This window comes from Accipiter gentilis, chromosome 10 (assembly GCF_929443795.1).
Source record: "Accipiter gentilis chromosome 10, bAccGen1.1, whole genome shotgun sequence".
Classification (NCBI taxonomy): Eukaryota; Metazoa; Chordata; class Aves; order Accipitriformes; family Accipitridae; genus Astur; species Astur gentilis.
The window spans coordinates 24,935,758-24,949,334 of NC_064889.1; the positions used below are offsets into that span (position 1 = coordinate 24,935,758).

Sequence of the window (13,577 nt, forward strand, 5' to 3'; positions counted from 1 at the left end):
AAAAAAAAGAAAAAAGGCAAATTTAGCTCTTTTTGAGCATCGTGGCACCAGGGCACCCAAAGCAGAGGGATTTTGGGGGAAAATCATACAAAACACCCAAGAAACGGGGATGCCACCCTGATGGGAAGCATGCGGCCGTGCTTTTGAAGGGTAGGAGAGTCTTGCAAGCTGGGTGGGCTTTGATTTTTATTTTCCCTTTAGAGGAAAGTGTTGGTGTTTAGGGACACCGAGACGTATAGCGTGTCCGCTCTGCAGCTGGCAAGCTGCCCGCCAGCATGCACACTGCTGGCCTTTTGCAGTCGTGCATATGGTTCATCAGGAAGAATTTGGTTGCTCCTCTTCGTTTCAGGGCTTGAAATGTGCCGGGCAGGGGGTTGCAGGAGGTGGTTTTGCTGCCCTGGAGCATGCAAGCATCTTGCAGGCTTTCAGCTGCCTGCTCCCTGCCTGCTCATGCCAGCAATGGTACCCGCCTGCCTGCAACTCACTCCCACCCCGGGGTGTTTTCCATCGCCGGAGGGCAGGCTGATGCTCAGCAGATGGTGGGGAAACGCTCTCCAAGGGGGGATGAAGGCAGCATCAAGGTCACTGCTGACATGATGAATACTGAGCTGCTCATGTCCCAGCCACGGTGATGAAAAATTAATGAATTTCTTCCCTTTCCATCTGCAGAAGCTCCGTCAGCTGCCATTTTCCCCCCACATCTCCGGTTCATCGGATGTTTCCTTTGGATCCCAGGAATAAATGATTAAAAGATGCGAAAGTTGTGGAGGGGGGATTGCTGCTACTCGTGAGGTTTTGGCGCTGGAGTGGGCACAGAGCTGGAGCAGTGGGGTACAGGCAGCTTCATCTCTGTGGCCAAACCAAGCCACAGCTGGGACGGGAAATGGTGCCCAAAGAGGGGTTGCTCCCTCCAAACCTGGGGTTTGCTTTGTTTTGGGGTTGTTTTTCATGTTAAAGCAACAGGAGGCTCCGAATCAGGAGCTGGGGAGGCAGGGGGTGAGGTTGGATAATGATACACCTCCTGATTAATGCCTTCCCTTGGCTGGCTTCATTATTGTGATTACACTCTGGCTGTAGCATAGCAACAGCTAATTGTTGGTTGGATGCAAAGTGCATAATTCCCTGTATTAAAATTTTATTAAGATATAATTGCATTCATCTTGCAGCAGCGGATGCTTCAAAGATGCCGAGAAGAGGCAGCAGTGCTTGTTGGGGCTCTGCTGTGTTTACCCCAAGCCACCGCTCCAGCTGATGGGGTTTCGAGTAATGATTGAGCTGCAGGATATGAGGTCTGGGTGTCAGTCTGTCAGGGGTCCGCAGTGCCGGACCGGGGCTGGGCACTGGGTTTCAGGTTGGAGAGGGCTGGCTGAGGGCACCTGGGCTGTGGCGCCTCTTGCACAGGATATTCCGTGCAGAATATTCCCTGACAAACCCTCAGTATATAAATTTTCAGCCACTGACAAAAGCAAATGAGGATTTGAGAGGTGGTGAAATGCTGCCATGTATCAATGCTGCTGGAGGGCTGCGAGGGGCGGCTGCCGTCAGCATAGGAAGGATTTTGCAACCTGTTGTTAAGAAGAAACTAAAATAGGAGCTTATGGCTGCTGAAAGCCCTTTGCTCCCCCGGCACCGTGTCCCCACTTCTCCAAAATCCAGACAGAGAGGAAAACCTTGAAGAAACTGTATTTATTAACAGTATGATCACACTTGGCATATTCTATTACTAAGTGGTCCTGGTACATAGATATTATTCACTTAAGTAATCAATCACTGCCAACAAATTACAGGATACAGGGAATGAAATTAGCAAAATGAACTATGGATGTAAAATTCATTTGAAATTCAATTTAGGAGCAACATTAGCTTTCAATTAGTCTGCCCAACTGTTTGAGCGTCATTTTGTCTATCAGATTTTTAAATAAATGTAATTAACCTTTGCTGTTAAATTGTTGTTGATTTCATTGATATAATTATTACGCGACTCCTAATATTTTGCTTGGATGATGTCTCATTAGCTGGTGGCTTCTAATTAGGGAAATGAAGGACCGGTGGTGATTTCTGGGTCTTCTTGTTCCCTCTGCCTGGCAGGGCAGGGGAGGGAGATGCTCCAGAGCCGGGACTCTGGGTGTGAAATTTTGTACAGGGAGGGGATGTGACCTGCCCCTACTGTCCCCAGCACAACTGGTCCCAAACTGGTGGAGCTAGGGACTGGGGAGCAGGGAGTGCTGGGCGTGCCAGGGACAGGGGAAGGACCATGGGGTGTAGGACCACGAACATGAGGAGGGGGGGTCCTGCAAATTAAGGCGGCAGCACCCAGATGTTAGATGCCTCCTCGGGTGCAGCTGGACGGGACGATACCGGCTTCATCCCAGGTTGTTTGCAGCAGGGCAGATGGCCCATGGGGTGAGGTGGGGTTGGTAGGGGACTGGTGCTTTTTTGTGCTCCCTCCGTTGCTGTTTCCATCCCCATCACCAGCAGGATGGGGGGGGCGGAGGGTGAGCCCAGGCACCGTTTGTCCCTAGCACCGTGGTAAGAAGAGGTTATTTGGGGCTTTTCTTCCTTGCCCACTGCTAATGCCCAGCACAGCCGCTTCAACGCACCGTGTGCGTGGCCACAGGTAAATTCAGAATTAAATTAAGCTCTTATTTTGGGGCATTAAAAACTGTTTTGAAAGCAGAGGATTCCCTGCAGAGAGGAGGGTCGGGGACTGTCCCACGGCAGCGGGGGAGCAAGAGGCTCTGCCGGAGCTGTCAGCGACCACGCTCCCCCCTGCTGCCCTCCCACCCAGCTTTCAAGAGGGGAGATGGATGAGATGGAGGAGTTAATTAAAGAGCAGTAACTCGTTAGAGCCCCATTTGAAGAGCTGGGGGTCTCGGGTTGGGCAGCAGCTGAGCAGGGCTGGGATGCTCCCCACATCACAGGCAGCCCCCCGTTCACAGCCAACAGCCCCAATAGTTGTTTTTCCCCCTGAAAGGGAAATATCTTTGACAGTCACTTAATTCCCACGAGTTATTTTTAACAGATACAGCTTTCCCCCTTCAGCTACATGGAGTTTTGTGAGGTTATAAATCAAGTTAATATCTGATATATAGGACTAATTCTGCCCCTATTGAAGCCAATGGAAATGTTTCCATTGACGTCAGCGAGAGCAGGATTGATCTCCGTGCATGGACTATTTGTTCCTGAGGTTTTAAGAATTCATTTCCTCCTTCCATTGCCAGAGACAGATAGCAGCAGTGGAGGTAGAGGAGTCATCTAATAACCACATATTAATACATGAATCATCAGCTTAGAGCCCAGTGCAGGAGGAGGCTGAAAGGAGAATAACTGAGCTTGATATTGGGCTGGCGGAAAGAAAGGATTCCGCAGACAGGGCACAGCAGCTAATCGGGAACAAGATAATAATTGCAATGTAAATTTTTTCATGCTAGCATGCGAACCGCATCCTTTAAGCTCTATTTAAATGCATTACAGTAGACGGGGCCTCTGCTGAAATCCCTTATCCCATGCTGGAAGAACACCTGCGATATTTCTTTGCAATACACTTTGAGGACACTATTTGCTTTTGGATTGATTCCTAACAGCACTTAAACAAGCCAGGATAGCTGACGTGCTGTCATGACGGTGTGGGGGAGGCAGAAAGGGGCCTTGAAGTTTTACCCGGACACCTTATTTTTACTATTGCATTTTAATGAAGGAAATTGTCAATTATTTTTTTTCATTTAACCATACCTCCTGTACAGCACTTCAAGAACTTCTTATGTGAAAGCAGAAAGATGTATTCTGCTCAACCTTACATTTACATCTGCCAAAGTATGTAAAAGCATTGGTGGGATTTTGAACTCATTTGCAATGGAAATTTCTCGGCGCGGCTGGCTCTGGTCGCACGCTCCCTCTGTGCACAAAGAGGAACAGTGGAAGGCAATAACCTTTCATTATCTTAAAATCTCTTTGCATTTTACCCTATGATTTTGTTTTCATGGTGTGTGACAAATAAGACTAACGAATAACTTAGACAAAGGAGTGGGGAGCGTATGTGTGTTTATTGCCATGGAAACAATCTCTGGGCCAAGCTAAAAGAATAATTCTTTTAAGACTATTCCCGCTTTGCAAAGCCACCAGAATCCCAACGTTTGAGAGGTCCCTGCAGCACACAACCTTCAGCAGCTCCTGCAACATAACCAAAGGTCAGCATCTGGTTCTGCACTTCTTATAGACAGTCTTGCTTACTTAAGTGCACCCCAGTAACACACCAAGTGACACATGCACCCCCCTTCCACTGCTGCTCGTTTTCCGACCTCGCACACTGTGTGCTGGGGCAACCTTTTATTTGCAGTGGAGAAGGTAAGACCAGACCGAAGGATCGTGCTTGCAACTGCAGGGCGAAGCGGTGAAGGTGGCGTGGCAATGCCGAGTCGTCGCCTCGAGTAAATGCCTTCCCGGGTCTGCTGATGAGTAATGAAGATAATGCTGTAATTAAGACACTCACTGAGTCTCTTCTTACTTGGTTAATTTAAAATCAGTGGAAGGTCAATCCACCATTTCCAGCTGGAGCTCCCTAAACCTGGATTTTTAGCACGGGAAGTCTGTAGTGGTATAAAAGACCTGGAGGCCGGTGGGCTTGGATGATGTGGGGCGAATCCCCGTGCCTGGCACCTCCGTGCAACCGGTGCACAAACAGGGCTGGGATTTCAATCCAGCCTGTGCAGCTGGGACACCCAAAGGGCCCCGTGCTCAGCCCACGCACCTGAGAGCACCGCGCTGCTCCCAGAGCAGCTTCGTCTCCCTGCTCCGAGATCTTGCCCGCGTTGTCAGAGCCCCAACAGCAGGCAAAGGCTTTTTGGAGCTGGTGGTTGAGCTTAGGGGAAAGGCAGCCCTCTGGGCCAGAGCATGGGTGCAGGGGAAAGGGAGTGGGGCAGCAAACCCCTGCCCTGAGGGCAGGAGCAGAGGGAGCAAGGCTGCAAAATGCAAACGAGGGTTTTGCGAGAGGCAGCATGCAAGGCTGTGCAAACCCACCTGGGCAGGATCCAGCTTTGGATGGCCAAGTGCTGCTGGCACTAAGCAATACAGCTGTGCAGAAGCCGCAGGCAAAAACTAGAAGTGGCTGAAGGGAAATTCGGCATCTGTTGCCTGCATAGGGATGAGGAGTTTTATTTCAGGAGGGAAGCCTCTGGCATGGGTATCTCTGAGAACACGAAGGAGAGCGGCACACAAACTAACACGTCATCAGACGTCACAGCAGCGGGTCAAGGCGGCGATTTCTGCACGCTGAGCAGAAACAGGTAAAATTTAGTTCATGTAGTAAGTAACTACGTTTACTTCACGAGAGAACTAGACAAAAAAAGTCCAGTAACATTTGTGAAACGTGACGTTTGCGACTGCTTGGGAAACCACCATGCAGCTGCGAACCTGCCAGGCCTGAGGGAGAGAATTCATAGCTCCACCTACAGGATCGCTAAAACCCTTACAGACTAGTTCAATTAAAAGGAAAACAACGGCAAACCCTCACAGGTTACTTTAATTAAAGCCCCCACCCCAGTCACACGGAGGACAGCCCAGCAAGACGCCGCCACCGCGGCCGCCATGCCGCCACGTGCGCGCTGCCAAGGGGCGGGGCGCCGCGCAGCCAATGGGCAGCGTCTCCCACCCGGTAGACCCGCCTTCCCGATCCCGCGCAGTCCATTGGCTGGCGGCAGGCCCCGCCCACACCCGCCGTTCTCGCGCGAAGTAGGGGCGGGGCCGGGCCGCCCGTTCGCCCCCGCGCCCCCCCCCCCCCCCCCCCGCCCCCGGCGCTGGGGTTCCGCCGCGGCCGCCGTGCGCTGCCCTTCTCTGGGAGGTCCCGCCGCCCCGCCCCGCCCCGCCCCGCCCCGCCTGCCACCCATGTCGGCGGCACCGCGCAGGTAAGGGCGCGCCGGTGGCTGGAACGGTGTAGAGTGAAGCCGTGGCTGAGAGGGAACGGAGCGGGGGCGGCATGGGGGGGGCTGCCCGCCGTGGGGATGGGGTGGGAGGGGAGGGGCGGGAGCTGCCCCGGCCCCGCCGCGGGGCCGGTGTCCCCGGTGCAGCGGCCCCTCCCGCCCCGCCGGCTCCCCGCCCCGCCGGCGCCGCTGTCACGGCGCGCCGCGCGGCCCGCGCCCCGCGCGCCTATTGGCCAGGGTATTCGGCGCGCCCCGCCCCCCGCCCTCCCATTGGCGGCGCGGCGGGAAGGCGGGGCGGGACGCGGCGCGGCCCCTCCGTGCGCCCCCGCCTCCCCGGCGCTGGGGTTCCGCCGCCAGCGAGGCCCGCGCCCCCGCAGGTAGGACCCGGCCCGGCCTCCCGCCGCTCGGTACCCCCGGCCGCGGCTTCTCCGCCCCGCGGGGGCCCGGCACCCCTCCGCTTCCGCCCGGGAGGCCTCTCTCGGCCCCTCCGGAGGCGGCGCGGCCCCGCGCCCCCTCCTCAGCCCCAGGCGGCCCCCCCCGAGGCCCCCTCTTTCCTCAGCGGGTGGCCGGTAACGGCAGCCTCGGAGCCGGTAGCGGCAGCCCCGGGGCTCTCCGAAGGGTGGGCTGTGTCGCGCGGCGGCCTGGGGCTGCTGGGGTGGGCTGGGGGAGGGAGCTGGGGCCAGCCGGCCTCACCCCGCGCCCTCGGTGCGTGGCGGTGCTCGGCCCAAACTGGGGTTTGGGAGTTCTCCCTGAGCCTGGAAGGACGACGCAGGAGCGCGGGTCTGTGGTTCGCAGGAATACGCGGAGGAACCCTCTGTGTTCCAGCGGGTGGGATTCCAGCGCGGTGAGTCCTGCCTGGAAAACCTCCAATTCAAGGTGAATCAAACTCTAGAAGGAGGAATCGCGCTAGCCGAGGTCTCCCGGTAAAACCCGGCACGTTTCTCGCAGGGGAAGCAAAGCTGCCTCCTTCGCCTAAGCTGTGTAGCAGGGGTGTTCCCTGGTGAGGTGCGACACGGTCTGTGTACGGTATCTGGACAGGCTCAGCGAATAATAAAGAATCGTGTTTAATCACGTAGTACAACCTAGCTTCTGCTAGGCAAGAGGGGTGTGAATATCTTCAGAGGTCGACTCCCGGTACAGAATGACAGACACTGCTCAGGCAGCTGGTCTGAATCTATACCAAGGGAAAATGCTGAAGTGGCCCACTCAGGTGCTGCTGGGTTGTCCCTGCTCAGGCGTGGGTGCTCTTTTGCTCCGTCAGGGCATTTTGCATGCATTTGTGTCCGTACCTGAGATGTCGAGGTATAACAAAAACAACAGGAAGGCGCTCACAGTAAGGCTGAGATGCTTAGTCAGGTGCCCATAAAGCTAAACTCAACTCAGAATACTTTCTTATTCTTTAGTTTTTCACTGGGAACTGGAGGTGCATCAGACTTTGTCAAAGCAAGCTCTGAAACTGCTTCTGTACCAGCAAACAGCAGGTTTCCCGGTGCTTCTGGAATCGGCAAAGTAACAGCCACCTGTAAACCTATTTATGTGAAGGATCACTGCACACTCCAAGCGAGTGCTGTAGCAGGTGTAACAAGATGAAATCAGCTTTGTTAGGAAGGCTGCAGCTAAGTGGGTTTTGTGCTGGAGGTATGTTAGTACAGGAACAGTCACCCTCCTTAACGGGACCGAATTGAAAGAGACCTAGCCTATATGTGCTCTTTATTTTGCCTTCTGGAATTCACACCCACCTGAACAGTGCGAAGAGGAGAAAACCTGATCAATGCGCTCTCTGGGAAGGGGAAAATTAAAATAATATCCATGCTTTTTGTAAGAGCTAGAATGAGTGCAGGTGAGTACTCGGATGATGAGGACAGTATGTTCTGGGATCATGTGTACTGTGGCTTCCTTCAGAGTACAACATACAGATCAGCTGCTGCAGACCTTGCGCATGAAACTGTGGAAGATGCCTCATAATGAAAGAGATTTTGGGCATTTTATTGTAAGGCAAAGTCATGAGAACGCACATAAGATGTGCTTGTGCTGTAGTTGCAGATAGGTTTGAGCGTCCGTGGGCTGTTCTGCTTCTGCCTGTTCTGAGAAGCATAAGAAGGATGCGTGATAGTAGTATTATAATGCAAAGTTTTAGCTAATATATTCTGCCTTTAAGCAAAATTTTAGTGTTGCAAAGGCAAATACCTCACAGCTTCCCAGGTAGTGGAAGAGGATCAGTGTACAAACAGGAGTGTGATTTTTCCAGTTCTTCCACATGATGCTTGTTGGCTTCAGGGGAGTGCAGCCCAAAAAGTGTGAGAGTGTTTTGGGTTTGGGTTTGTTTTTTTTTTTTTATTCTTTTGACAATTAGGAACTTGAGCCTTTTGGCTTGTTCCATTAGACACAGGAGTTGCCAGTAGTTAATAGCTCTCCTAGTTAGAGCTGGCCAAGCCGGAAAGGATTTTAAGGACGTTGTGTGCTTCTAAACTTGGCCAGTTATAACAAGCCTTAACAATATTTGATATATCTGTAGAGGCATCTTGCCCTACTAAGATGTTCTTTGGCATAGTTGTGAAATCTAGGTGAAATATTGCACTTTGTTTACTTAAAGGCATTGTTTTCACTTCAGTGAACAGCTAACCCTTCTGATACAGTTGGTGATCGATAAATATAATTGAGGTCAGAGGCATCTCGATTTTCCAGGTGCTCTTTGTACCTTTTTAAAAAAGCAAATCTCTTCTTAGCAAGATACGATGCAACTTCCACAACTATTTTGTCTGCCCGGCTTGTGGAATGGCTTATGACATTGTGCTCTAATAACGTAGGAAGACTTGCTTTAATAAGGAGATCCTGGCACGTGTCCCTTCAGGTGGTGCCTTGGGAAGTCCTTTAACTTTTCATGAGGTAATAATGTCACTGTCTACATTTGGGATGGTAGCTATTTCTTTTTTAAATAATCAATAAAAGTATCTTATAGCACAGCCTGGACGAAGCTGCCCCTTTTGTATCACGCAGCATGTTACACAGCTAAAAATTAGTAGGGACCTGAAATGATTAGTATCTGGCTGGTGGCCCAGAAAGAGGGAAAGCTGGGTCTGGCAGCATTTGACAGTAATTTTCTGTAAGACAAGTGTCCTTAGCTCTTTCATTGTCCAATTGATTCTTTAACAATAGCACTCCCATTTGTAATGCAGAGTCTATAATGCTACTCCAGCTGGAAAAACAAGAGGTGCACTAGTCGCCCTGGCTAGTGCATATGCTGCAGTAAACAAGAGGTCTTGGGTGACTGCTGCAGAGAAATAGGTAAAATGTGTAAAACAAACCCCCCAAAGCCCCCCACCCCAGTAATATTTGGCAGGAGTAGCAATGGTCACCTATGGAACCGTTGTAGCGTGAGCAGGTGATAATCCAGACTGCTGCTTTGTGTTTTTTTGCCTAATGGTCTTTGGTGGTTTTCTTCTCTCTGTTCAGGGTCTCTGCTCTTTTGGCAAGAAAAGGGAAATAATAAGTTAGATTTCACTGAGACTACATTTAAAGTAACTCTCTTTCTCTGAACATTTAATTGAGCTGTAAGATTAAAAGGCATCTACTTGCGGTGTTTCTTAAACTGGTTACTTTAGTTATTTGGGTATGTTTTTAATGACCTAGCTTACATGTCTGAGCCGCAGTCAAAACCTTAAGATCTAATTTCTGCTGGTTTTCAAAGCAAGTTGACTCATCAGTTTATCCTTGTGCTACAGACCTAAAATGTCAGAAGATGTTCCCCTTTTACAATATTGCCATTTCGTGATTTTCCTTTTTTTCCCTAATGCTAAAATTCTGATGTTCCTAAATAAAATTTGGGGAGTAAACACTCAAATTTGTGGACTATTTGCTCATGCAAGTAACCCTGCGCAAATCTAGCTTTTCTGTAGTTATGCTGGATTTTCACTTAGCATTTCTAGAACAAAATGTAAAGTTGCTTTCCTATCGGCACTCGCTATTTTCTTGACTGCCCCCTCCGTGCTCTGCAGTTGCAGCTTTTGTTTCTGTTTTTTTTTCACCTCATCTTCTCCTCTTGGCATCCTTTTTGCTTCCTGCCTCTTCACAGTGTCTTGTTGGCACTAGAACATGGCACCTCCTCTGTGTGTGACAAGCGGGCTGCTGGCTTTTTAATCCCTCCTCACTGCCGAACTTTGTGCCGTACTTGCCAACAGAGCCATAGATGAGCCTCGGCACTTGCTTTTAATCTGGGTGAAGCAGTGTGCAAACCTGTGGCACGAAAGAAAGACTTTGTAATGATCTAGCTAATATTTAACAAAGTTTGCTTGAAAACTGCACATAGCTTCTCGGCTGTGTTTTAAATGTTAATATTGAATTTGAAATATTGGAGGTGACAGATAAAATGCATGGTAATGAGATCCTTCTAAAGAAAGCTCACTGCTAATTCCAAAGGAAATGAGCTTTTAATTAGTGTCTTATCTCAAGTATGCCACCTTTTCTTTTTTCCTCATTTATATCGCTTGTATTATTAGAGTTAAAGATCAGGTGGTATCCCCTGATATGGGAACCAGTTGGCTGGTGTCACTTTATAAAATCTGATTTACAGACTCTAGATTACATGTGGCTTGTTGATCACAAAATAAATTGGTTGGGCTATGTTTTCAGGAGTTAGAATTTATTGTTGTCTGAAGTTGCACTTTTGGAAATTAAGATGTTCAGGGAATACCCATGTTGCTGCCCGTGCAATATCTACCGTACAGATAGAGACTTTGAAGCATTGAATCTTGGCTCTTTCAGGAATGATATATTCCCCCTTTCACTATAATAAAAACCTTAACACAGAATTTTCTGAAGCAACTGTAAATGCTAAGCAGTAAGGTTAGCCACTCAAAAAAACCCAAAACACCAACCCCTCCCCCCCCTCCCCCGACCCCCAAACCCAAACCATTTTAGCTTGAGCTTTAAAATGTATCTCCTGCTGACCTTGGTAAGGTTGAGAACAATAAGGTTTCTATTTGATTAAGGTTCTTTTCAAATGCACTTTCCACATGAATATTAGTTTAAGAACATGTAAAATAGCAGGTAAGATTTTTAAACTTAAGCATGCATGTAGTTTGGATCCAGATTGAGAGACATAATTAGATGATTTGGATTAAGGAGCAAATTCTGCCTAACAAAGCTCACTTAAGCAAAGGGTTTCCATGTCTAGCAGGGTCCAGCATTTCTGCTCTGGATGTTTCCTGGAGAAGGTGCTGGGGAGGGACCACGGTTCAGCACACGCTCTGCAAATGGGAGTGGTGGTGAGCCACGTTTGCTGGGGTTTAGGGCTAATATGTAGACCCACGAAAAAGTAAGGTAAGAACAGAGCTGAAGTGAGGGAGCAGAAAATGAGCTTGACTTGGCAGTAGAGCACTTGATTTTCTTGTACGTAGTGGGAACTAGGAAGGTTACCGCTTGGTTTAGCTTCTAAAGTGGCTTCATTCAAGCTCATTTTTTTTTCTGTCCTGCTTCTTGCCATGAAAAATAAAGTCTATTCCAGAGTATCAAAACTTTTTCTGTGTCCCTTGTAGGGTACTTGTGAGTTCAGTTTAGGCCGTGTGTTTCAGTGAGAAGCCTTCTGAACAGGCAAGTTTGATAGGAGTGTCCCTGAGCTGGTCTAGCACAGGAAATGGGGCTGTTAGTGCGTTTATTTTTCTCTTTTTAATTGTATTAAGGTATGTGGGAAATTCCAGAAAGTTTTGAAACAAAAGCAGTTTATCAGGAGCTCCTCGAGCCAGTGCGGCTGTGGGACTTCCCTTGGAGGTGAAAGCTCAAGATATTTATTTGTGCTTCTCAATCTTGGAGATACCAAAGGTTGACCTCACCTTCAGTAAGTGTGACTGGTGCTTGAAAAGGCAGTTTTGTTCCTCTTAAAACTTTGGTTTCCATGTTGAAAGTGAAAGGATTTTCCCATTTCTTCCTGGATGTGGTTTTCCTGAAGAAGTATTTTTGCTGTTTTCCTTCTCTTATAGGAAAAGGAAGTTTAAATCTGAACAGGATGACCTTATTTTACCAGTTATTATATTTAATGTATATTTGAATTTCCTATAGAAATCTTTTTAACAATACCAAAATATATGAATTAATTCTTGCAAAAAAACCTGCTTGAAGAAATAAAAAATGGGTTCTATTGCTTCCTACTCTGCTTCGTTTACAGTCTGTTAGCTCGGCTACAGGTGTTCAGTGCCATCCAAGCTGCAAAGGTAACTGTGGCAAGAAAATCATCTTTAAAAATCATGCCCTACAAGTGCAGCTCTTGTTGCTTATGGTGGGATACATTCCCAGGAAGTACCTGAAGCTTTCGGACCTGCAGGATTCCTAACCTCGGTGGTTGCTATCCATTTAATTTTTGAATGTTTGTGGTATCTGCCACACTTTTAGGTAGAGTTGAGTTGTTGAAATGGACCTGAAGGTTATCCAGTCAGGTGACCTTCACACAATATTTAACTTTTCTTTTTCATTCATATTTTCCCTGAAAAGCTGTTGGATTGCCTTGTTTAGTTTGATGTTATACAAGATGGCTAGATACTGTTTTGACTGAATAAGAAATAATGGATGGCTGGTGGCTTAATTTTCTTTCTAATGATTTGTTTTAAGCAGCATTTGAGCAGATATAAGGATTAATTGTTAAATTGATTATTGAGCTGACTATTTAAGAGCATGGTTTGTGTTTGCAACCAGTTGTCAAAAGCGAGCAAAGCGGAGTTAGTGAGCTGACCTGGATGTGTTTGCTGAGTGTCTCAAGACTTTAGAGAAAGATGTCATACATCTGCAGAAGCCTCTTGTCGAATGAACGTACTTGTCTGAAAATAGAGTTCTGGCTTGTGGTTTGAAGTGGAGGGGCCTTTGAAAATACTTTTCTATTTACTTTTTTTTTATCTGTGCCTGTTTGATTTATGCTTCTGCTTTTTGATAAGCAGAAATTTTTTTCTTTAGCATACATATATTGTTAAATATGTTGACTTTGATTTTTGGGAAGTTGAGCTATGAATTCAAGATGTATTTATTCATCAAGCTCTCCTGTTAAAAAGGTACCTGAATACAAAGTTGAATACAGAAGGCTGCTGGTTATGTTGTCTTAGCTGATTTTGTTAAGTTCTTTTAAAAAAACTAAAATTGTGTTAACTGTACTGTGTATCTCAAGCTGAAGGACTAATCGGCTCTCGCCATCCCTGCTGTTTAATGTAGGCTTTCTTAAAAACCCTAAGAAGCTTTCCTTTCCTAGTAGGGCTTTCAGATGTCTCTCTTCCTAATGATAAATGTCAACAAATGAGATCAGAGCATCTTCTGCTGCAGTAAGGGAGAAGTAATTTTCTCAATGCGGGTTGTTTGGGTTGGTTTTTTTTTTTATATGTATACTGTTTCTCCATGTAGCTGAGAAACCAAAATAGATCACATACTTCATACTGCAAAGGCAGCAAGCCTTTTGATGATGCGTGGTTGCCAGTGGGATCCACTGGCTGCTCTGGGACAGTCTGGTTGTACTCAGAGGGAAAATACACGTGCAGGCAGGGCTGCCTGCGTGCCCCTGGAAGCCTGCCGTCTCCGTGGGTGCGTGGCCAGGGTTTGCTGTGGTGCTGCTGGCTGTGAGCAGCTATCCTAACCATGGAAACACAGCCACAGGAACTGCTGGAAATAACTTTCCCTAGGCTTGTGAGG

At 48.2% G+C, this 13,577-nt stretch overlaps 1 protein-coding gene across 4 annotated transcripts in view; it reads left to right on the plus strand.

Moving 5' to 3' along the window:
* Positions 1-5,844: 5,844 nt before the first annotated feature.
* The window catches only part of GLCE (glucuronic acid epimerase), a 54,989-nt gene continuing 47,256 nt past the window's right edge, over positions 5,845-13,577 (plus strand). Inside the window, exon 1 of one of the 4 annotated variants that reach the window (XM_049812249.1) lies at positions 5,845-5,900. The gene's annotated coding sequence lies outside the window, so the exon portion shown is untranslated. Of the gene's footprint in view, positions 5,901-6,208; positions 6,293-6,682; positions 6,792-13,577 lie in introns of those variants that run through there. The other 3 variants (XM_049812248.1, XM_049812255.1, XM_049812250.1) reach the window with 3 other exon arrangements.